This window comes from Schistocerca cancellata, chromosome 8, assembly GCF_023864275.1.
Source record: "Schistocerca cancellata isolate TAMUIC-IGC-003103 chromosome 8, iqSchCanc2.1, whole genome shotgun sequence".
Classification (NCBI taxonomy): Eukaryota; Metazoa; Arthropoda; class Insecta; order Orthoptera; family Acrididae; genus Schistocerca; species Schistocerca cancellata.
The window spans coordinates 251,560,872-251,585,647 of NC_064633.1; the positions used below are offsets into that span (position 1 = coordinate 251,560,872).

At 44.4% G+C, this 24,776-nt stretch overlaps 1 non-coding gene across 1 annotated transcript; it reads left to right on the forward strand.

Moving 5' to 3' along the window:
- Nucleotides 1-24,574: 24,574 nt before the first annotated feature.
- Nucleotides 24,575-24,649, forward strand: Trnat-ugu (transfer RNA threonine (anticodon UGU)). The gene has a single exon. It is a non-coding gene; the product is annotated as a tRNA-Thr (tRNA).
- Nucleotides 24,650-24,776: the final 127 nt, after the last annotated feature.

A 24,776-nucleotide genomic window follows, 5' to 3' on the forward strand; every position in this document is an offset into this window, starting at 1 on the left:
TTATCGATCGATCGGTAGGCAACAGCTCGCCTCAGGATTCCGAAATGGCAGGACACAATCTTGCAAATGCTGTAGATTCAGGTTTTGCGTCCTCACCGTTTTCTCAAATAAGTCAAGACACATTTTCTGCATTTCAAAATGCGAATATTGCCGATTCAAATGCACTGCCGAATAGCACTGATGAACATGTTTCACACACCAGTGCATTGTTATTACAATTAATGCAACAAATGGGACAAAAGCTTCAGAAGTTAGACACAATGGAACAAAATCTTCAAAAGTTAGACGCAATGGAACAAAATCAAAAACAGTCACAGCAACAGCTTCAAAAGTGAGACATCCCGCTTGAACAAACACGTGAAGGTTTAACTGCTGAGTTACTTAAAATCGAATCTAAATGTCAAAAAGTTTGTGATGATGTAAAAACACAATTTTGGGAAAATTTTCAACCTGTTTTTTCGCGACATGAAAATGCATTACAGAATCACGAACCAGCCATAAAAGAACTGCAACCTATTTTTCATGAAAATCACGACACCTTGCAAGCTAAAATTGACTGAGTTGCATCTACCGATTCGGTTACGCGACTTGTAAAAACTCAGGAAAACTTAAAAGGACACAGTAGATACCAATTCAACACAAATGGACACACTGAAACTTGGTTCAGAAAAACACACTGAGGAAATCAGTTCATTATCGGAGAAAGTAGCCGAACTTTCGGATCAGTTCACTAACTTATCTACAAAGGTAGATGATGATCTGAATGACACAAGACCAGTAGCCTTCAGTGAGACAGAAGAGTATGAACTAATTAAGAAACTCAATCAAAATCAGAATCAAATTAATACGCAACACAAAAGAGAAATCTGGGAAGTACAAGATCAGTTGGCACAAGTAATACAAGAATGGCATATTTCAGAGGAGACTCGCGCTCCAACACGGGAAGAGGGACATAAAAATACGAAACAGCTACAAAATAATAACACAGGGCACTTCGGAAATTATGAAAGAAATTGTCAAGGTACACCGAATTTTGAGATGGAACCGCCGAAACGAAGTAACAACGACCGATATGCGACTCGCCAACATGATGATTTTGACTATAAGCTGTTCGTTACTGCACGTAAATTCAAAACATTTAAGAATTCTGGCAACGACATTCATCCACAAGCACGGCTCCATCAATTCTCTCACTGCTTTCTTCCCGACTGGTCATTGGAGCACAGGTTAGAATTTGTGTGTGGCTACTTAGAGAATGAACCGTCTGTAAGAATGCGATCGGTCATTCACGATTGTCACAGTGAAGGAGAATTTTATCACGCCTTCCTCTCAGCGTATTGGTCCTAAGCTACACAAGACGAGTAAAACATAGCATCATTATGATGAAACATTTCGAACAATCTGAATTTTCCAGTCTTGTCAAATATTTCGAAGACATGTTACATAAGAATCAGTATCTTTCAAACCCATACAGCCCCACAGAACTCATCAGCATTTGCTTAATCAAATTGCCTGAACATTTACGACATATTATTTTTCCAGGACGTTGCAAAGACGACATTGAAGATTTTCAGGGACTGTTACAAGAATTGGAAATTGACACTGACAATCGCAGAACTCTTAATCAGGAGCACAACAATTACAGGTCACATCCGTCACAATGCCACGATGACAGAAATAATAACTGGACATGACAAGGCTATTCTTGCAATGTAAATCGAGACCAAAACAGACACCACCTGTATGACAACCGTTGGCAGAGTAGTAATAATTACAGAGAAAGCTCACCTCTCCGCAGTAATGACTATCACAGAGACAACCAGAGAAACAGACAATATGGGAACCAAAATAATTATTATCAAGGGAGACAATAACTTCAGATGCAACGGCCTACCGTGCTGTTATGATTCTAGGAGAAATGCTCCACCACATGACCGACAAAAGAGTAACTATGTAAACTACCGACAAAACGACAGACCTGAATTTCATCAGAACAGGCGGGATTCTAGCAGGGCACGGCCCTCTCGACAAGGTGAATTTGTAGAAGTTAGGTCTCCTAATCCCAACAAGGCGACAGACAATGACTGGCACCGCAGGCAGCCACGTGCGCCAGCAGACTCAGCGAAAAATAACAGACACTAACCTTGAGAAAAATTTTAGCATTCCTTACCGACATATACAACATGATAATTACTTTTAAGTCGAAACTCTGCGCACTAGGAAGAGTAAAGGATTACACTACATTTCACATTTAAAACCACTTATTGAGAGATAATCTGCTTTTTAACTTTGTCTTTGCTAGTACTCTTTGTCACACTTAGAAACTGTTAACATGCAACTATGTTTTAAAGTTAACTATCCAGTCAAGAATCTAGGGAACTTATTTAGACAAGTAATTACAAATGCATTGTTATAGTGAACAGAGGTCACAGTGTTACTGTGTGTGTACATTCTTGCTTGTTAGTTGCATGATTACGTAACGACTGTAAGGCTTGCATACTGAGAACATATACTGCTAATGAGATTTTAATGCAACATTTTGGTTTACTTGAAAAGACATTCTTTATTTGAAGTACTTTCTGTGAGATTAAAGATGACTTAGTATTTGGTTTTTTTGACAGCTACACGATTATATGCCGACGCTACTAATGTGTGACGCAATTTACATGTAAGAGATTTATCAGCACAGTTATTCAATAATTTTTCTATGGGGACGTTTCAGTCTGTTAAAATACTAAACAGACTTTGTGATTCAGTGTTGGAGGCCTCGAATAAGCAATAAGGTCTTCGTTGATGATGAAGGAATCATCGACAATACAAATACAAAATGACACTTGTTCGTGAATCGAAGAATCACTTGTTTCATCAACCATAATAGAAAATTGTTCAGCCTTCTTGACTGAAGTTAATACCTTTCTGAACACAGACTTTCCTATCAGAAGAATGGTCTCGTTTTGTATACCGTGGGACGTCCACTTATACCCCGAACGTCCTAACCAATCTTTAAACTCAGGTATGTCATTCTTTCAGAGTTAAAACAATTGAAAAGAAATTGAGTTTACATCTTCGTGCCCTGTGATTGCTACTCCTTGTCGACATAGAAATTGCACGGTAGTACAAATTGTCTCAAGAGCTAAACGGCCATTCTTTATATCACTACCTAACAGTTCATTCAACTGGGAGGCCACACTTCAGTTACTGTTAGAATTTAGTTTCAGAATACCTTCTTAATGCATAAGTGTATTTTCATGAAGACGTAATTTTCCCAAAGCCTTTTTCCAGTTAGAGAACCCTACAGAAGTAAACGCATCTTCTGTTTTTAAAGAAAGTTGTAATGGATTTTTAACATCTGCTTCTTGCAGGTTTTGCAGAAACCTTTTTCGGTAGATGCTTCATATTCTAGCCATGTATATTTGATCAGCCAAGACTTCTGAAATGATCTTCCCTTACTGGACTGTCTAGGTTTCGGCTGTGAACGGTACTCGCTTGAAGACGACAAAGCAATTGACGACACAATAACTATTGGAGGTTGACTTGCAGTATCATCAACTCCCAAGTGCGCCTTTTTGGTAACTAATTTATGTATTGCAAACTTAATTCACAATACACTGTGAGAGTAAAATAAAATATAGTAATATAAAATAGTTCACTAGACATTAAAGTCAGAACACTAAACACGTCTGCAGCACGCACTGAACGAAACTATTCACACTCAGTGACTGCGACAGCAGGGTGGGCTTTATATAGCCACGATGTCGTAATGTCTCGAAGCGTCAAGGCGACGCGAGGCGGAGAGTTCCAGCCACTTCTGCTCCAGTCCTTTTGATGTCGCCAGGGCCGCAGCGCTGGCCTACCGACGCCAGACTTTGCCCGGAAGTTCACACACTGGGACAAATTCCAAGTGTGTCCGCGGCACTGTAACACTATCACGATTCGCACTACTCGTTATCAGTTAATCTGCTTACTGCCATAATAATCATTTGTTTTAATTCATTACCGAATGTATTTTAAAAGGTAACTACGGCCAAAAAAGGAAAATAAAAAATTCCAACATAATTTTGTAACTTTACAAAGGATAATACAATTAACAATTTTTTTAAGTTATTGGGGAGGGGGCTCTGCTACCCCCCCCCCACCCCCAAAAAGAAAACAATTTTTGAGGGGGCTTGGGCCTCCTAACGCCCCATGTATTCAGCATGTGTGTTCCAAGGTGTTCATGGTTTACTTCTTCTATTCTGTGTAGCACTTATGACACATTTTCGAGTTATTCTGCTTTGTGGGTTAGATTTTACAGATACAGGTAAAAGCTTGATTATTGCTGCCACAAATTTTTGTTTGGTATTAGAAAATAATGCTAAAATTTCATTCCGTTTGAGGGATATAGAATTTGGGACGGTCGCTATACGAAGTTTTGATTACGTCTTGTTTGACAAAAATAGGGAATTTTGTCCCCCATGTCGAATTTTCATTTTTAAATTTTTGGTTCCTAGGAAGGTACGTTTCAGGTCTCTCTTTTTTTTTAAAAAAAAAAACATTTATATTATTTGATATTTGCCCCAGCTACATTGGCTGTGTATATCTTCTTGTTCAGATTAGTTTTATATTCTCAATTTTATGTCTTTCGTAAGGTTTTCTTTTTATTTCGGGTGTTTTTACACAGTTTGTGACATATATTTGATTGAGATTTTTATTTCAGTATATGAAACAACACAATAATATGTGCTGACATAATACTTGAGACAAATACTGAATAAAACAAGTATTAAACAAAACAGCAATAAAAGTAGCTATCCAAAAGAGCAGCAAACGAAAATTCGATCCAGAAAAATCAATATCTCGGTTTCTGTCAACCCAGGAATATACAAAATTTCGAGTAACTACTGCGCAACATTCTATATCGGTCAAACTGGAGGAAATTTTAGCATTAGCTACGAAGAATGCACAAGAAATTGTGACAGCTATCGATCAAGCTTTTACTTACATTTGAAAAACCAGCACCATAATGGAGAACAAATCGAAAATATGTTACAAGGGCACACAAAAGGATATCTTAACGAATAAATCGATCACAAGAATAACAATCTCCTGGAAAATGTTATTGAAATTTTGGAAAATAAAAATGGTTAAAACAGGCAGTAGACAGAACACAACAACAGATACAAATAATAACAAAGTAAAAAATCATGAAACACAACTTTCATCACTGACTAGCAAAGAGTAAATTGTAGACATAAAGCATCAACTAAAATAAACTGTCAGTCCAGCTGTCAAAACACCTTCACGAAAATTTTACAAATAGAATATATGTAATGACAACAGTCTAGGAACAAAGAGGCAGTCAACAGTTTACTCTCTAACGCAATATGGGCATCTATTCCAGCTAGATGCAAAAATATATGTAAACTGATCGTTATATACAACTTTTATAAACGTAAGTAGGCTCATCACAAGTAAAATCTACAGGTTTAGTTCGAATGGCGCTATAACCGAGCTTGTAGTAAAGAAGAAACATTACGAATTAAACTATTGCAGCTTACATGAAATTACTGGTTAGAAAGTGTGATATTATGACGCATTGTATGCTTCGGGCCGGCCGAGTAGAAAATAGCTCACATCCCTGTTCCATTTCAGTAAAATCCTTATTTCGCAGAGATGTTGTCGATGTTTCCGGTAACCGGAGTGTACTATTGCAGGTATTCTGTTCAATCTTACACGAAGTGTACTCTAGTCAAGTGTTTAAAGCTCCTATACTTCAGCAACGTGAGCCCTTCATATTCTGACGAAATGGTTCTCCTAACAGAAGCCATACTTCTCACAATAGCTGAAGTGGGATACAGTACAACGCAACGTTCAGTACCTGCTGTTGAATGTATATACTAGACTACTAAGTGTGCACAACGCTGTCGGCTTTTGGCACTCGGAATATTCTACCAAATGCGCTGCAGATACGATGCTGCATCACGCACATTGATTGCTGTGCATTAATGCGGATGAGGTCTCATTTTATATTACTCACATTAAAATACAATTTCGAAAATCGTTCTCTCACACTAATGACCTTTTAATTTACCAGTCGTGGCAGTCTGTGTGTTTGAAGAGGGTGAAAGGAGATGCCTTACCGTAAGCGATGAACGGACATGAGAATGTCGTTTCAGTTCCGTGTGCTCTATGCGCTTATATGCTGAACGGGAAAGCACACCACTTAAGGCACTGACCTCTGATCGAGGGGCGTTCAGATCTACGTCCGTGCAGCGTAAGTTACGCTTTCGGTATTAGCTGTCTTATATTTCGCATGGATGCTCGGGTTCTAATTTCAGAGAGATACAACATTTCCACTGTGCGTCTTTTCCAACTACATTATCTGACTTGTGTCTAATGAAAACAACGTCGAAATATCTTAGAACTAGCTTTTCTTCATATCTTAGTTAAGGTATGAGATATCCTGAAACATGTAACTAAAAACACAGTGTTTTTAACCCTATCAGACTGCGGATTGACAGTAAACTGAAGACTGACGAGGGTCCGAGAGCGTGCTGAAATATAATGGCTCCGAATTTTTTAAATAAAGCACGCGTAATTAACGCTCTACATCTTTGTTCTTCATGTCTACATATTTTTATTTATCTACCCCAGAAGGGCTCCAAATTGCAGTGTGTAACATGTCGGTGTGTAGCGTAACTATGTCGGCACGTGAGACAAAGTGTGCTGTAACGCCTCAGAAAACTGAAACCAGGAATCCGAAGAGTCCGTTCACATTTAGTGCATCCTCAACTTCTCCTGACAATGAAGATCTCACACGAACACCGCATCAATGTGAATTCACTCTCATCGATTATTTTCCATACAATACCGACTTGAGATCATCCGCTTTTCTTCTGCATCCAAAACTGACAGAACAGCTCCGAGGTCTTCACTTTGACGGTGATGAAGCTGTGCAAGCGCAGGTGAGGTTGTGGTTCCGTCAACAAAGTGACTGTATCAGCAAACTGCTCTCTCATTGGGAGTAATGTGTTCGTCACCAGGGCGACTATATTGAGAAATAAATATGTACATGATGGATAAAGATACAGAATATTAATAATGTTCATTTTATTTAAACAACTTAAAGAGTTTTTACATAATCTATTCGCAGATATTACTTTACAACACGCCCTCCTAGCTTGAAGAAGTGTATCCCGAATCAGCAATAGATCAAATATCTAAATTGAGGACCATGTACCAGATGAAGGGAAGGAATTCTGCTGCCTTGAAAGAAGAGGAGGACAGAAAAAGGAATGATGATATGTAGATCAGACTGGAACAGATAAAGCGGACGTCCCTTTGCTAAAAGATGTATGCCAGTATTGTGCCGTATAGCACTTGCCGCGAGCGCATCTCTCACCTTTTGGTTCGGGTCGGCTAGAGGTTTACTTTGATCTGTGGCCTGCATGGCACCCAGCCACTGCCCTATTGCGTAGGGCAAAGGACGTGTGGACCTCCGGCGGCGGCACGAAAGCGGTAGGTAGGATATGGGGCTGTGTACTTCGCTGGGTTCTGCTGTGAGGCAACCTGAGATGGCTGTGCTGGCTTTTCCGTTCCTTGAACAGAATTGTTTGATGGTTCTCTTGAGTAGCTTTGGAAGTGTTTTCAAGTGTTAATGCGTGTTTTAAGTATAGCAAGCCTCACCTGGGCAGTGACTGAATTCGTTCGGATTGCTGCCGTCGTGATTAAATTTTCATGCGTTTTTAGGTGCTGCACAGATCAGTTGAGCAGACATTGTGTTCGCGAACTCTGTAGCAATTCTTTGTTTAAATTTACGAGGGGTTTTAGAGGTGCCATAGATCAACTGGCCAGCTGTTTAATTCGTTTGAGTTGTTGTAGTTAGTGATTGAACTGTCATGTGGTTTTAGATTCTGCATAAAAATGGCTGGGCAGTCACTGTGTTCGTTAGCTTCGTAGCAGTTTGTTTTTTGAATTTTACCAGTGGTTTTAGATGCTGTTCCGATGAAACGGGCATTTGTTGAGTTCATTTTAGTTGTTCTAATTGTTGTTTGAATTCTCGTGGATTTTAAGTGCTGCACAGATTAGCCAGGCAGCTGCTCGCATGGTGCTGCGGATTTTGTTGTTATACACTATGTGATCAAAAGTATCCGGACACCTGGTGGAAAATGACTTACAAGTTCGTGGGGCCCTCCATTGGTAATTCTGAAATTCTATTTGGCGTTGATCCATCCTTAGCCTTCATGACAGCTTCCACTCTCGCAGGAATACGTTCAGTCAGGTGCTGGAAGGTATCTTAGGGATTGACAGACCATTCTTCACGCGCCGGCCGCGGTGGTCTCGCGGTTCTAGGCGCTCAGTCCGGAACCGCGCGACTGCTACGGTCGCAGGTTCGAATCCTGCCATGGGCATGGATGTGTGTGATGTCGTTAGGATAGTTAGGTCTTATGTAGTTCTAAGTTCTAGGGGACTGATGACCACAGATGTTAGGTCCCATAATGCTCAGAGCCAGCCATTCTTCACGCAGTGCTGCACTGAGGAGAGGTATTGATGTCGGTCGGAGAGGCCTGGCACGAAGTCGACTTTCCAAAACATCCCAAAGGTCTTCTATAGGATTCAGGTCAGGACTCTGTGCAGGCCAGTCCATTACAGGGATGTTGTTGCCGTGCAACTACTCCGCCGTAGGTAGTGCATTATTCTCCATCCCTGACGCTTCCCAACAGTGGGAAGCAAGAAGGTCATCACGGTAAATGACGACAGCCAGAACAGTTGCAGGGTAAAGATTTATTAAAATTCTTCACCACGGTTTCGGTATATCTAAATATACCTTCATCAAAAGTAAAATACACTAAAATCACATCCTGCAATGAAGTTCATAGAGCGAAATACTGATGCGAAGCTGTGTTCGCATCGACCCTCTGTCCAAAATTATGTTGTATAAATGGAGATGATGTTTTAACTACTGACGACGCCTTGGGCAGAATTGTTTTATGAGTCTCCATTGCAGGATGTGAATTTAGTGTATTTTACTTCTGATGACTGTGTATTTAGATATACCGAAACCGTGGTCAAGAATTTTAATTAATCTTTATCCTGGAACTGTTTTGGCTGTCATCATTTACCGTGGAGAATTTCAACAGTTGCTGTTTCAACCATGTTTAAAATCTTGTTGCAAGAAGGTGCTTAAAACATCAATTTAGGCTTGTGCTGTGATAGTGTCACGCAAAACAACAAGGGGTGCAATTCCCCTCCATGAGAAACACGACCACACCATAACACCAACGCCTCCGAATTTGACCTAGTAGATAGTGTCGGAAGTTCCATGCGGCTTTTCGCGAATGATGCTGTAGTATACAGAGAAGTTGCTGCATTAGAAAATTGTAGCGAAATGCAAGAAGATCTGCAGCGGATAGGCACTTGGTGCAGGGAGTGACAACTGACCCTTAACATAGACAAATGTAATGTATTGCGAATACATAGAAAGAAAGATCCTTTAATTTGTGATTATATGATAGCGGAACAAACACTGGTAGCAGTTACTTCTGTAAAATGTCTGGGAGTATGCATGCGGAACGATTTGAAGTGGAATGATAATATAAAATTAATTTTTGGTAAGGCGGGTATCAGGTTGAGATACATTGGGACAGTCCTTAGAAAATGTAGTCCATCAACAAAGGAGGTGGCTTACAAAACACTCGTTCGACCTATACTTGAGTATTGCTCATCAGTGTGGGATCCGTACCAGATCGGGTTGACGGAGGAGATAGAGAAGATCCAAAGAAAAGCGGTGCGTTTCGTCACAGGGTTATTTGGTAACCGTGATAGCGTTACGGAGATGTTTAACAAACTCAAGTGGCAGACTCTGCAAGAGAGGCGCCCTGCATCGCGGTGTAGCTTGCTCGCCAGGTTTCGAGAGGGTGCGTTTCTGGATGAGGCATCGAATATATTGCTTACCCCTACTTATACCTCCCGAGGAGATCACGAATGTAAAATTAGAGAGATTCGAGAGCGCACGGAGGCTTTCAGACAGTCGTTCTTCCCGCGAAACATACGCGACTGCAACAGAAAAGGGAGGTAATGACAGTGGCACGTAAAGTGCCCTGCGCTACACACCGTTGGGTGGCTTGCGGAGTATAAATGTAGATGTAGATGTAGATGTAGATGTACTGCTGGCAGATGACGTTCACCGGTCATTTGCCATACCCACACCTTGTCATCGGATTGTGACATTGTCTACCGTGATTCGTCACTCCACACAACGTTTTTCCACTGTTCAATCGTCTATTGTTTAAGTTCCTTACATCAAGCGAGGTGTCGTTTCTCATTTATCGGCGTGATGTGTGGCATATGAGCCGCACGACCATGAAATTCAAGTTTTCTTACCTCCTTCCAACTATCATAGTAGTTCGAGTGGATCGTAATACAGTTTGGAATTCCTGTGTGATGGTCTGGATAGATGTCTACCTATTACACATTACGACCCTCTTCACTGTCGGCGGTCTCTCTCAGTCAACAGACGAGGTCAACTTGTACCATTTTGTGCTGTACGTGTCCCTTGACGTTTCCACTTCATTATCACATCGGAAACAGTGGAACTAGGGATGTTTCGGAGTGTGGAAATCTCGCTTACAGACGTATGACACAAGTGACACTCCATCACCTGACCACATTCGAGTTCCGCAGAGACCCCCATTTTTTTTCTCACGGTGTCTAATGACAACTGAGGTCGCTGATAGGGAGCACCAGGCAGTAGGTGTCAGCTCAATGCACATAATACGAAAAACGTATGTATTTGGAGGTATCTCGATACCTTTGATCACATATATTAATGTGAATTAAATTACTGCGTAGCTCAGGCTAGCACCTTGGGGTTTAATCAGCGAGGCTGCCGGTTGACAATGGAGCTCCTAATGGCAGTTGTGAATTGAAGGGGTCTGTGGTGACACCGCCAGACGCCACACTTGCTAGGTGGTACTCTTTAAATCGGCCGCGGTCCATTAGTATACGTCGGACCCGCGTGTCGCCACTGTCAGTAATTGCAAACCGAGCGCCACCACACGGCAGGTCTAGAGACAGATCCTAGCACTCAGCCCAGTTGTACAGCCGACGTTGCTAGCCATGGTTCACTGACAACTACGCTCTCATTTGCCGAGACGATAGTTAGCATAGCCTTCAGCTACACTTGCTACGACCTAGCAAAGCGCCGTATTCAAGTGATATTGAGATTCTATTAATGTATCATCAAGAGCGATGTTCTACAAATGTGGATTAAAGTTAAGTATTCCAGAAGCTACGTACTTTTCTTTATAGCATTCATTACGTATCCTGTTTCAGACCTCACGCCAGCCTGCGTGAGTTTAAGCGCGTGCCTTTCGGCTTCCTCTCATTGTGTCTAGGCTGTCTTCTCTAGACACAACAGGGTCTGCGTCGATATTTAAAATTTCCGTAATGTGCGCAGTAATAGGCGTTGGACTCCACGGAGATTGTGCTTCAGCGATTACGAAATTGTCGTCATTAGGGAACTGAAATCAGTTTGTTTCAGGAAGCATAACTGATAATAGCTGTATAAGCAGTGAAACAAGTGCGCCATTCAACCTTGCTTACCTGAAATCAGTGAAACAGTGTGCGCGCTAGTGGCTCAGGTGGGTTGTCAGTTCTGACGGCATATTTCGTGGTTGAAATAAGGATTTGTTAACTTATCCTAATTGGTATAATTTCCCAGCTCTGCACTTAAGGATTGCTCGTGATATCGAGCTTGGACTACACTATTAAAATTTGGCCTTACCTTAAGGAAGATAATTCTAAGAACGTATGGAGCACAGCAACGTATGGAAGTGGATTACAGGTAGTGGGAATCGAATAAGAAGAGATTCGAAGCGTTTGAGATGTGCTGTTGTAAAAGGATACTGAGATTTACGCTACTGGCCATTAAAACTACTACACCGAGAAGAAATGCAGATTATAAACGGGTATTCATAGGACAAATATATTATACTAGAACTGACATGTGATTACATTTTCAAGCAATTTGGCTGCATAGATCCTGAGGAATTACTACCCAGAACAACCACCTCTGGCCGCAATAACGGCCTTGATACGCCTGGGCATTGAGTAAAACAGAGCTTGGATGGCATGTACTGGTACAGCTGCCCATGCAGCTTCAAAACGATACCACTGTTCATCAAGAGTAGTGACTGGCATATTGTGACGAGCCAGTTTCTCGGCCACCATTGACCACACGTTTTCAATTGGTGAGAGATCTGGAGAATGTGATGGCCAGGACAGCAGTCGAACATTTTTTGTATCCAGGAAGGCCCGTACAGGACCTGCAACATGCGCTCGTGCAATATCCTGCTGAAATGTAGGGTTTCGCAGGGATCGAATGAAGGTTAGAGCCACGGGTCGTAACACACCTGAAATGTAACGTCCACTGTTAAAGCGCCGTCAACGTGAACAAGAGGTGACCGAGACATTTTACCAATGGCACCCCATACCATCACGCCGGGTGATACGCCAGTATGGCGATGACGAGTACACGCTTCCAATGTGCGTTCACCGTGACGTCGCCAAATACGGATGCGACCATCACGATGCTGTAAACAGAACCTGGATTCATCCGAAAAAATGACGTTTTGGCATTTGTGCACCCAGGTTCGTCATTGAGTACACCATCGCAGGCGCTCCTGTCTGTGATGCATCGTCAAGGGTAACCGCAGCCATCGTCTCCGAGCTGATAGTCAATGCTGCTACAAACGTAGTCGAACTGTTCGTCCAGATGGTTGTTGTCTTCCAAACGTCCCCATCTGTTGTCTCAGGGATCGAGACGTGGCTGCACGATCCGTTACAGCCATGCGGATAAGATGAGTGTCATCTCGACTGCTAGTGATACGAGGCCGTTGTGATCCAGCACGGCGTTCCGTATTACTCTCCTGAACCCACCGACTGCATATTCTGCTAACAGTCATTGGATCTCGACCAACGCGAGCAGCAATGTCGCGATACGATAAACCGCAATCGCGATAGGTTACAATCCGACCTTTATCAAAGTCGGAAACGTGGTGATACGCGTTTCTCCTCCTTACACGAGGCATCACAACAACGTTTCACCAGGCAACGTCGGTCAACTGCTATTTGTGTATGAGAAATCGGTTGGAAACTCTCCTCACGTCAGCACGTTGTAGGTGTCGCCACCGGCGCCAACCTTGTGTGAATGCTCTGAAAAGCTAATCATTTGCAAATCTCAGCATCTTCTTCCTGTCATTTAAATATCGCGTCGGTAGCTAGTCATCTTCGTGGTGTAGCAATTTTAATGGCCAGTAGTGTAAATGCACCGAAATAATAAAAATGGATAAAGAGGATATCCGCAGGAATGGTAGCTAAATAAATGTGCCGTGTTGAGTGGCGTGGCTATTTTCTTTGGCACCAGCGGTCACGTTCTTGGGTATGTGGCTCTGGCACCCCCAGAGAACAGCTGTTGCATGGCACGTGGCGACCATGAGCGCCGCCGTCTAGAAGCTAAGAGAGCGCTCCGACGGCTGTGCTGAGTCTCCAGTACATGAGGAATTGACAACATTATCTGGAAGACAGCGCCGTAGCCTCACTGGATTGGGTCGCCAGCGGCTCGGGATTCACGCGACGTCCGACGTTGTTTGATTGACAGGCTGGACCTGGAGGTATTGAAGTTGGTAAGGAAATCATCTGTACCGACAGAAAGTGCAGCTTTAGCTAGAGCCGACGCTGGAGGCTGGTGCGGGTAGTGGCTGAGAAGTTGTGGGCCGGCACCGGTGCATCGTATGGCGAACGGGCCACATTTGTCGGGTATTTCCTGGATTGACACGAACAAGGCTGGTCTGTGAAGAGTCAAATCCAAGGGGATTCAGGGTATTCTTGCGGAGTGATACCCGACGGATAACGGTCGGAACCGACGGCTGTAGTCTCGACGGCAACTTCAGGGAGCGGGTGGTGTCTTGTCCGATTACTCGCACAACACTGCACTGGAGACGAGGAGCGGCTTCAGCAGGTTTAAAGTAACGCTGTCGGTGTGCTTCTGTAGTTATTGTTGGTAACCTTTTGACCTTGAGTTTAAGTGGCAAGTGTGAAGATGAATTAAGTGCTGCCTATTGTAATTTACTGTGCCACGGAAATTTGTAGTCATTCTGTAACAGCTTTTTAAGGAGTGCACGCGGAACAAGCAGTAGTAAATATTGGGTCAGGAAGCAAGCTTGTGAAGTCAGTATATGCAAGACGTGCTACTGTACTGAAGTTGAAATTGTTTCTGTAACAACAATGGATCTGTCCTCTAAACAGAAATCTCAATTGGTACTCAGATGTTGCTGATATCGAACCATTGGTTCACTTACGTATAGTGAATATGCTTATATTACCTGATGGGGTTCTTTAACGTATGTACAACTGGATTACTGTTCATTTAGACATACATATTGGAGCTGGGCAGTGTTGGCAGTTGAATTCTTGGTGAATGGGTGTAATTAGTAGTTAGCAGCTACGTTACTTACTGTCTATACTACATAATATTTTCATGGATAACGTTCACGAATGACACCGTCTGTTGCTTGACCTAGGACCACAGGAACATCTCTTAATCGGTAAAGTGATACCAGCTCATGATTTTAACGCAGACGGGACAGTCATCAATGATGATGGTTTTTATCAGTTGAGGAGGGCAGCGAACTTCGCCTACCCACGCCAAATGTTAGTATCTGACATTCTCTAACAACTCACTATACCATAGAACGTAGAATTTATATACAGCAAAAAATTTAACTTAATAGTTACGAAAATGGTTGTGTGGGTCTGTGATCGACTTATATGAATGCAACTACTGCGGACTATGGGACTTTTCATTGAGTTTTATGTTCTCAAAGTTTAAACACCTGTATGTCTATATCTGTTACACTGTATGTCTTGGTCAATCGATTATGTCTATACTAAAGTGGGTGAGCATATTCTGAATAAGAGCTTTATAGTTTCACACCTACTGACTGCCGTGTTTCATACGCTATTACTTGTAGTGCTGTGTTGGTTGCCTACGTTTGGGTCATATTATTTATTCTAAGTTGGATACTGTTATTTTATAGAGAATGTTTGATATTATTGTTCTCGGCCTGCTAAGGTACATTGGGGTTATAAGGCATTAATATTTTTGCCAAAGGACCTATAATTTGTACATTGATATATATGTTAAGGAAATTGTTATTAAAGTTGGCCGAATGAGGTTTTCACTCTGCAGCGGAGTGTTCGCTGATATGAAACTTCCTGGCAAATAAAAACTGTGTGCCTGACCGAGACTCGAAATCAGGACATTTGCCTTTCGCGGGAAAGTGCTCTACCATCTGAGCACACCCAAACACGACTCACGCCCCATCCTCACAGCTTCAACTCTGCAGTACCTCGTCTCCTACCTTCCTAACTTCACAGAAACTCTCCTGCGAACCTTGCTGAAATAGCACTCTTGGAAGAAAGGATATTGTCGAGATATGGCTTAGCCACAGCCTGGGGTATGTATCCAGAATGCAGAGTGAAAATCTCATTCTGGAAACATCCTCCAGGCTGTGGCTAGGCCATGTCTTCGCAATATCCTTTCTTCCAGGAGTGTTAGTTCTGCAAGGTTCGCAGGAGAGATTCTGTGAAGTCTGGAAGGTAGGAGACGAGGTACTGGCAGAATTGAAGCTGTGAGGACGAGGCGTGAGTCGTGCTTGGGTAGCTCAGGTGGTAGAGCACTTGCCAGCGAAAGGAAAAGATCCAGAGTTCGAGTCTCGGTCGGACACACTGTTTTCATCTGCCAGAAAGTTTCGTTAATAAAGCTGAGTGCAAGTCTGCACAATCCCCAGGACGAATCCCACTCCACAAATTTCCATGCGTCAGAAATACACTCCTGGAAATTGAAATATGAACACCGTGAATTCATTGTCCCAGGAAGGGGAAACTTTATTGACACATTCCTAGGGTCAGATACATCACATGATCACACTGACAGAACCACAGGCACATAGACACACGCAACAGAGCATGCACAATGTCGGCACTAGTACAGTGTATATCCACCTTTCGCAGCAATGCAGGCTGCTATTCTCCCATGGAGACGATCGTAGAGATGCTGGATGTAGTCCTGTGGAACGGCTTGCCATGCCATTTCCACCTGGCGCCTCAGCTGGACCAGCGTTCGTGCTGGACGTGCAGACCGCGTGAGACGACGCTTCATCCAGTCCCAAACATGCTCAATGGGGGACAGATCCGGAGATCTTGCTGGCCAGGGTAGTTGACTTACACCTTCTAGAGCACGTTGGGTGGCACGGGATACATGCGGACGTGCATTGTCCTGTTGGAACAGCAAGTTCCCTTGCCGGTCTAGGAATGGTAGAACGATGGGTTCGATGACGGTTTGGATGTACCGTGCACTATTCAGTGTCCCCTCGACGATCACCAGTGGTGTACGGCCAGTGTAGGAGATCGCTCCCCACACCATGATGCCGGGTGTTGGCCCTGTGTGCCTCGGTCGTATGCAGTCCTGATTGTGGCGCTCACCTGCACGGCGCCAAACACGCATACGACCATCATTGGCACCAAGGCAGAAGCGACTCTCATCGCTGAAGACGACACGTCTCCATTCGTCCCTCCATTCACGCCTGTCGCGACACCACTGGAGGCGGGCTGCACGATGTTGGGGCGTGAGCGGAAGACGGCCTAAAGGTGTGCGGGACCGTAGCCCAGCTTCATGGAGACGGTTGCGAATGGTCCTCGCCGATACCCCAGGAGCAACAGTGTCCCTAATTTGCTGGGAAGTGGCGGTGCGGTCCCCTACGGCACTGCGTAGGATCCTACGGTCTTGGCGTGCATCCGTGCGTCGCTGCGGTCCGGTCCCAGGTCGACGGGCACGTGCACCTTCCGCCGACCACTGGCGACAACATCGATGTACTGTGGAGACCTCACGCCCCACGTGTTGAGCAATTCGGCGGTACGTCCACCCGGCCTCCCGCATGCCCACTATACGCCCTCGCTCAAAGTCCGTCAACTGCACATACGGTTCACGTCCACGCCGTCGCGGCATGCTACCAGTGTTAAAGACTGCGATGGAGCTCCGTATGCCACGGCAAACTGGCTGACACTGACGGCGGCGGTGCACAAATGCTGCGCAGCTAGCGCCATTCGAGGGCCAACACCGCGGTTCCTGGTGTGTCCGCTGTGCCGTGCGTGTGATCATTGCTTGTACAGCCCTCTCGCAGTGTCCGGAGCAAGTATGGTGGGTCTGACACACCGGTGTCAATGTGTTCTTTTTTCCATTTCCAGGAGTGTATGAGGAAAACAGTGACGAGAGATATCGACACGAAGGAAGGACATCATCAAACCAAATTCACGGCAGTAGAGTAAGCCATACAGTACTGTACGGAGAGTCAGAGAATGAAATGTAGCCAACTAGTAGTAGATGATATCGACAGTAAGTACCGTTCTGAGATGAAGAGTTTGGCACGCGAGAGAAAGTTGTGGACAGCCGCATCAAAACAGAACACTGACTACAAAGAAAAAGTCCATCCTAGGCACTTTTGTAGCGGAGGAAGAGAGCGCCTCGTACATACTATGATCGGTACGCAGTTCGCTCTGCAGAAAGCTCTACATCGTTCAACATGAACTGGGGCCCTGTGGTGAACTCTAGTCAGTAGGCTCTCATCTTAACATACGTTCCTCCTAGTTGGTTGGTACACTGTAACCTTGACGAACACCTGGACGGAGCACTGGAGAAGCTACCTCATACAACCAAACTGAATACCAGCGACGAGTTCTCTCAATAGATAATACCTTTGTCATCTGACAGTATCTATGTGACGCAGATCTGGCCGTCCCAAGTTTAATTGCGGACGAGCCTGGGCGTGATAGCAGCGGGTTTGGGGCGCCCGACGACCCACCATGCCGAGGCTGTGCAGCCTCCGAGGCTTGGAGCTTCCGCCTCCTCCGAGGCTACCGATATTACCCCCGAGGGGCTTGTGCTTGTTGCCTGTCTATGACACGCCGCCCACCACCCAATATATATTCAACAGCCTAATTTACATTCCAATCCGGGGCGCAGGCCGTCTTCGCTCTGGGCTGCTGCCGATCGCCCTCGCCTCGTCTCCCCGCAGCTGCCTCCCGCTGCCACCCTCGGCCAGCACCCAACACCCTGCCCGCTCCCGTATCTCTCACTTCCGGAACCAGACAGCCCCACCCGAGGTCTCCATCATCCCACCGTCAACTGGTCGCTCTTCCCATTTCGCACTCTACACCCTTGACCTATAATCGACCGTTAGTGTCGGATGAAGGCTGCTTTCGACCTCATTTCGTTCACCCCATCCACTTGAGGGAATTAATCTCCGACTTCAGGGCGAAATTATAAAGGCCGAAAGAATATCCTCGAAAGCGAAAGGCAAACGGCCGAGGTAGGATTCCCGCTCCAGCATTAAGTTTTAATATACAACCAAAGTTTCAAATCAGTATAGATTCGATTGCAGAGTGACAACTCAGTCTCATAACAATGCCCTAAAGACATCAGTCTTCTGACTGGTTTGATGCGTCCCGCCATGAATCCTTCTTCTGCGCTAATACCTTCATTACAGAGTACCACTTGCATCCTACGACCTCAGTCATTTGTTGGATGTACTCAAATCTCTGCTACCCCTTCAACTTTTACCCTCTACAGCACTCTCTAGTACCATGGTGGTTACTCCCTGGTGTGTTAAAGTCCTATCCCTTTCCTTGTTTTTTTTAACCAACTGAGCTAATGGGCCTCTTTTTTTTTTTTTTTTTTTTTTGACCATTGCCTTTCGCGGGCAAGTGCTCTACCAACTTTTTTTTTTTTTTTTTTTTCCCCTGACCTCTTCCACTTCAGGCGTTGGCTCCTATACACCTTATCACCCACAAAATCCTATCTAACATATTAAAAAAAAAATCTGTTGCCACCGCCACTTTCACCCTATCTTAACCTACTCTTTTTTTTTTGTTTTTAAATATATATAAAGAAACTGAATAAATCGTCTTTCCGTGACAAACTGTCCAGTACCCGTAAAACAGAAGAACACGAAATCAAGCAAGCACTTCTGATTTCGTTTATGTTACAGTTTCTGGCATAATTAGTTTTCCTGAGACACTTTGATTGCCATACTACAAAAATGAATAAATAAATAAATGCCAACTTAATTATAATGAAGCAAAATTAGTATCGACTCGCTGTAGTGTTGTGCATCAACCAAAATTGCCGCTTCATTATGGCAAAGTATGAAGTAAGAAATTTTGAAACAAAACTTTGTATTTTCGACTCGTTTTAAGGTTGTGGTGCTCGTCCATTATATACTGTATGTACTCGTCTATACTCATATGCGTATTCGTAACTGCAAAATATGCAAACTGGCCGATGATCCAAGTGTAGCTATTGTGCTTTGTTGCAGGAAAGAAATGCAATTCTGGTTGAAGTACATCTTTAAGTGTTATAGCAGAGTCTGTAGTTCTAGTAATTATTGCGAGTTTTTTCCTAGTCCAGTTCCATATGTGGTATTGGTCTCGGCAAATGAGAATGTGTGCCAAGGTATCTACAGTATGGCAATGATCGCAGTACGGACTGTGCTTCATTTTGATATTGTGCAGCTTTTCACCTGTGGGGACCTTCTCGTTTACTATGCCATACCATGTGGACACTACTTTGGAGTGGAGGATGGGATTGTTAATGTTTTTCCAGACGTTACTCCAGTTGACCGCTGGATATTTCGCTTCCATTGGGTTTTGCCTATGGTGTCTCGTGAGGTGGTAATAAGTCCATCTGGTGTTAAGCAGCTGTGAAGTATCTTGAATATAGCTCATTTCCAGGTAGTAAGTCCGGACGTGATCGAGTTGAGCGCTGATGCGACCAACATCGACTGGGGCCTTTTTGCTCATTGGGGCTAAACTGTTGAATAACGTTTTCGTAATTGTCGGTGGGGTGTCTCCAGTATTTTGCGGATTCGGTCCATATATATGGCAATGCATTGTTTCTTGATGTCTTTGACGCCCAAACCTCCAGCGGCGCGGGTTAACACAATGGTTGGCATGGTGACTTTAAAGATGTTTCCGCTCCATATGAACCAATACGCTGCAGCTAAAAGCTTTTGCGCTGTATCAGGGGGAATGGTAACACTGCTGCGATGTGATATATTTTGCTTAGCGCATAGCTGTTAATCAAGAGAGCTCTCTGTATCCGATTGAGCGTTCTAGTTTTGTGTTCACGGAGAGTAGCCCTGAATGTATTTAGTTTATGGTCCCAGTTGGCTACCGTCATCTCTCTTGGGTTTGCCATTAGAATCATACCTAAGTGGTTCGTCTTCTCTGTCCTTTGTAGCCATGTTCTTTGAAATGTCTCCATATGGGGTCCGACAGGTAACATTTTCGATTTGTGTTCATTGAGTTTGGCTCCGGAAGAAGTGGTGTAAGCGTGGATTATTTGTTGAACGACTTCCATTTCTGAGTGCGTGTTAACTACTACACTGATGTCATCAGCATAAGCGTGACACACGGTTTTTGTACCCAACACCTGTAGACCTTGTAACCTGTGATGCAGGGTTAACAGTAACGGTTCTACGGCGATTGCGTATAGTGCCATAGAAAGGGGGCAGCCTTGTCTCACTGATTGCTTGATCGGGACTGGTGAACTTAGCTGTCCATTAATTTTGATTCGAGAGGAAGTTCCGACTATACATTTGCGTATGATCTGAATAAAATGAGCACTGAATCCCATCCGTTGCATTACAGTTAGTAGAAAGTGGTGGCTGATGCGGTCAAAAGCCTTATCGAAGTCTAAAAACATGAGACCAACATTGCACTTACATATCCACGACAAATCTATTATGTCCCTATACTCACATAATGCATTCGACATTGATCGCCCTGGGACAGCACTCATTTGATAAGGGCCAAGTACTTTCGGCAGTACCGTCTTCAGTCTACAATTGATGAGTCGGGTGAAGATTTATAGTCGGAATTGATCAGTGTTAGTGGTCGAAAATCCTTCAGCGTAGTGCTACGTGGTTTTTTGGGAATCAGGACAATCAGTCCTTCGGTAAACTGAGATGGCATCTGCACGTCTCCTAATAATTCATTGCATATTTTGGTGAATTCCGGTCCTATGATGTGCCAAAAACAAGCATAAAATTCTATGGGTAGGCCATCTGAACCAGCAGATTTCTTTGTGGGCGAATCTTTGATTACGGCACATACTTCTTCCTCTGTGATGTGGGCTACAAGGTCGGCGTTGTCAGTCGGATGGACCGTGGATTGAATGTTGGATAAAAGCGGCTCACTTGCAGTCGCATCAGTCGCCGACGCGGCGTAAAAATCTGTATAATGTAGCACCACGTAGTTTTTCACGGTGACTTGTTGATCGTATTCGTTCCCCTGTTCATCACTGAGAGTGTGGATTAACTTTTGTTTACCTCGCTTGGCTTCCCGTATCATGTGATATACGGACGTATTCTCCTGCGTCAGTTCAATCGGAGGACGTGATCGAACTTTTTTCCCCTCCAGTGATTGTCGTACCAGCGCCGTTATTCTTGCTTTAGTGCGTTTTATTCGAGAGCTGTTTGCTACTATTCCCATGGGATCATCATATAGTTCACGGAGGCAAAGAAAGTGATACTCCAAGGTGCGTTTTTGCCAGTACGCTTTCATGCGACCATATCGTGCGATGCATTTTTTTATCTGTGGTTTCGCAGACTGTAGCCACCACATGATGCGTGTTGTATATCTGGATTGCGTCCGTAGACAACGCTGCCATGTATCATGGATCTCCTGTTTCAGTACTGCATCCTCCAAAAGAGACACGTTTAGCTGCCATACGCCCCTTCCCAGGAATGTTTTTTGTTTAGTGTGCAGCGCTGTTATATGAAATGCGCAGTGATCCGAGAAGTTAAGAGGCCAAATTTCGCAGTCAGTTACATTATGGATAAAACCTTTCGTTACATACAGCCTGTCTAGTCTGCTTGCCGAAGTACTGGATACGTACGTGTATCCTCGGGTGTGCGGGAGAAGATGGCACCAAGCATCTATCATGTCTAGTCCGTTAGTTAACATCAACAGCTCCTCACAAAAGTTGAAGTTCGGGACTTGATCTTCTGGACGCAATACGCAGTTAAAATCTCCACCCAAAATTATGTGCAGTCGAGGATACGTTATTAATGGGACAATTTCGCCCCGGAACAGGTTTCCCCTTGCTCATTTTCCGCTGGATCCAGAGGGAGCATATATATTAACAAGAAACAGATCATAAATTTGTGCAGTGATGCCTCGTCCAGATTCAAGAATTGCTTTTGCTGTACATGGTATGCCGTGTTTGAACAATATTCCCGTTCCACATTCATTGCCTATGTTTAAGTTCGCCTCATATCCGTACACATCCACTACTTTGGTCGTAACTACCTCTTGTAACATCGCTATGTCAATGTCGGCGGCATATAAGTAGTCCTTCACAGATTGTAACTTTACTTCCGAAACTATTCTGTTTACATTGAGCGTAGCGATTTTATACGCCTGCTTCATTCGGTAGTCCAACTAAGCGCATTCAGTGTCGTCAGACCATGCTGTCCCCGTATCAGGCCCACAGCGGTCAACAGTGTCCATTGGTTTTTCAATTGGAGGGGCGATGTTCATCTGTACGTCCTCATTCGGGTTGGGGATGTCTGGTTTTCCGATGTCTGCCACGCCTTGCTTTCCGCTTCGATCTGTTTTAAGAATTTTTTTGGTACGGGAGAGTTTTTTTTCCAGTTCTTGATTCTCTTCAGGGCTCTGTTTGCGTGTTTGCCGTTTAGGTTTCACCGGCTGCTGTCTGATGTTGTCTTCCTCAGCATGCTTCACATCTTCTAAGCGGGTGGTGTTTCGAGCCAAATTGTCGACCGTGCTCTTGGTGGATGATAGTGTCAATAGAGAAACCGGTTCACTATGAGATTGCTCATTCCGGGATGGTTTTTACATGTCATTCTCAACGGCGGAGGATTCGGAGAATTTGCTGTGGCTCCCAATATCTTTCGGTGTCGGTTGTGTTGAAACCGTTACAGCTGTCACGATTTCCGTAGGTTCGGGTGGTCTAGCTTCTGCTGTGTCAGTAGTGGCAGTCGGGGCTTCTTCTCGGGGTGGATGGTTCTCCGTGTTCACATGAGGGCTTGGGGTCAGGAATTGGCCGCGGGCAGCCGTGGCGTAAGTCGCTGGCAGCGCAGTCGTAGCCGGCGGTCGCGGCGCCTCGCCAGCCGGCAGCTGCGCCACTCGCCGCTGTAAACACTCAGCGCGGACGTGGCCGGGAGAGTTGCACGCCGCGCACGTCCTCGGCTGGCCGTCGTATATAACGATACCTCGGTATCCACATACGCTGATGTATGACGGTACATGCTTGTGCAAATCGACCTTTAATTGTCTCACTCCGTTGAGAACTTGGAATTTGCGTGCGTTGGACCACCGTTCGGCAACATTGCTGAGAACTTTACCGTACGGCGCTATCGCTGCGTTTATTTGTTCCGCCGGTAGTTCGAATGGTAGTTCGAATATCCTGATAGTTCGGATTCCAAACCCTGCATGTGTTACGGTGACTTCGCCTACGTTCCCATCGCAATGATCAAACTTCATAATTCCTCCGCAAGACTCAACTATTTTGTCACATAAGTTAGCATTCCTCAATTTCACAAATACAACGCTGCTCACTATCGAAAGATGCATTCCAATGACATCCTCTGAATCAACTTTCACTTCGTATTCCAGCCAATCTTCGATTTCGTGTAGTTTAGGTCGGGCGTAAGTACGATCAAACGAGAATTTCAAAGTATCTTGTCTGTTCAAGTGGGCCATCACGAATTCATATTTCAAATTTCAATAGGCGTAGACTTTCTGCAACGATGCAAGAACACTGCGACTTACCACGCCGAAGCACAGCAGACCGCGGCGCACGGAACTCAGCACACGTCCGCACAGCACGGCTGACGCGGCGAGACTGTTTACCTTGTTAGTGTTTTCCATATGTCCCGCTTTCCGGTGATTCTTTGGAGAACCTCCTCATTATATATGACGCTAGTATCTGTACTCGAAAGAATAGTTACCGTTGATGACCACGTAGCTTTTCTACAAATGAAATGATAATTAAATGGACACTCTAGCTCCTGAGGCGGTGATATACTTCATTGGGGACATGTTGAAAATGTATGCCCTGACGGGGACGCGAACCTGGGATCTCCTGCTTACATCGCAGACACTCTGGCCATCTGAGCCACCGAGGGCACAGAGGATAGTGCGCCTGCAGGAACACATCCTTTGCACGCTCCCCGTGAGACCCGCATTCCCAACATGTCCACACCACTACATTCGTAGTGCGCTTAATATATTAATAAAATATGGCTTCCAGGCCATTGACCTTCTTGTGCGAACGTACACGCTATGCCCGAACTCGTGCGGGACTTCGTAGATTAATCTGCCACGAGTAATGAGTATGACGGGCAAACATCTATTAGGCGCAATACGAATATAGTGGTGTGGACATCTTGCGAATGTGGGGCTCACGGGGAGCGTGCAACTGATAAGTCCCTGCAGGCGCACTGTTGTTTGTGCCCTCGGTAGCTCAGATGGACAGAGCGTCTGCCATGTAAGCAGGAGATCCCGGGTTCGAGTCCCGGTCGCGGCACACATTTTCAACATGTCCCCAATGAAGTATATCAACGCCTCTTTGGAGTTAGGGTGTCCATTTAATTATCATTTCAACCTCCTCATTCCTTAGCAATCCATTTATTTGTCAGGCTTCATCTGTAGCA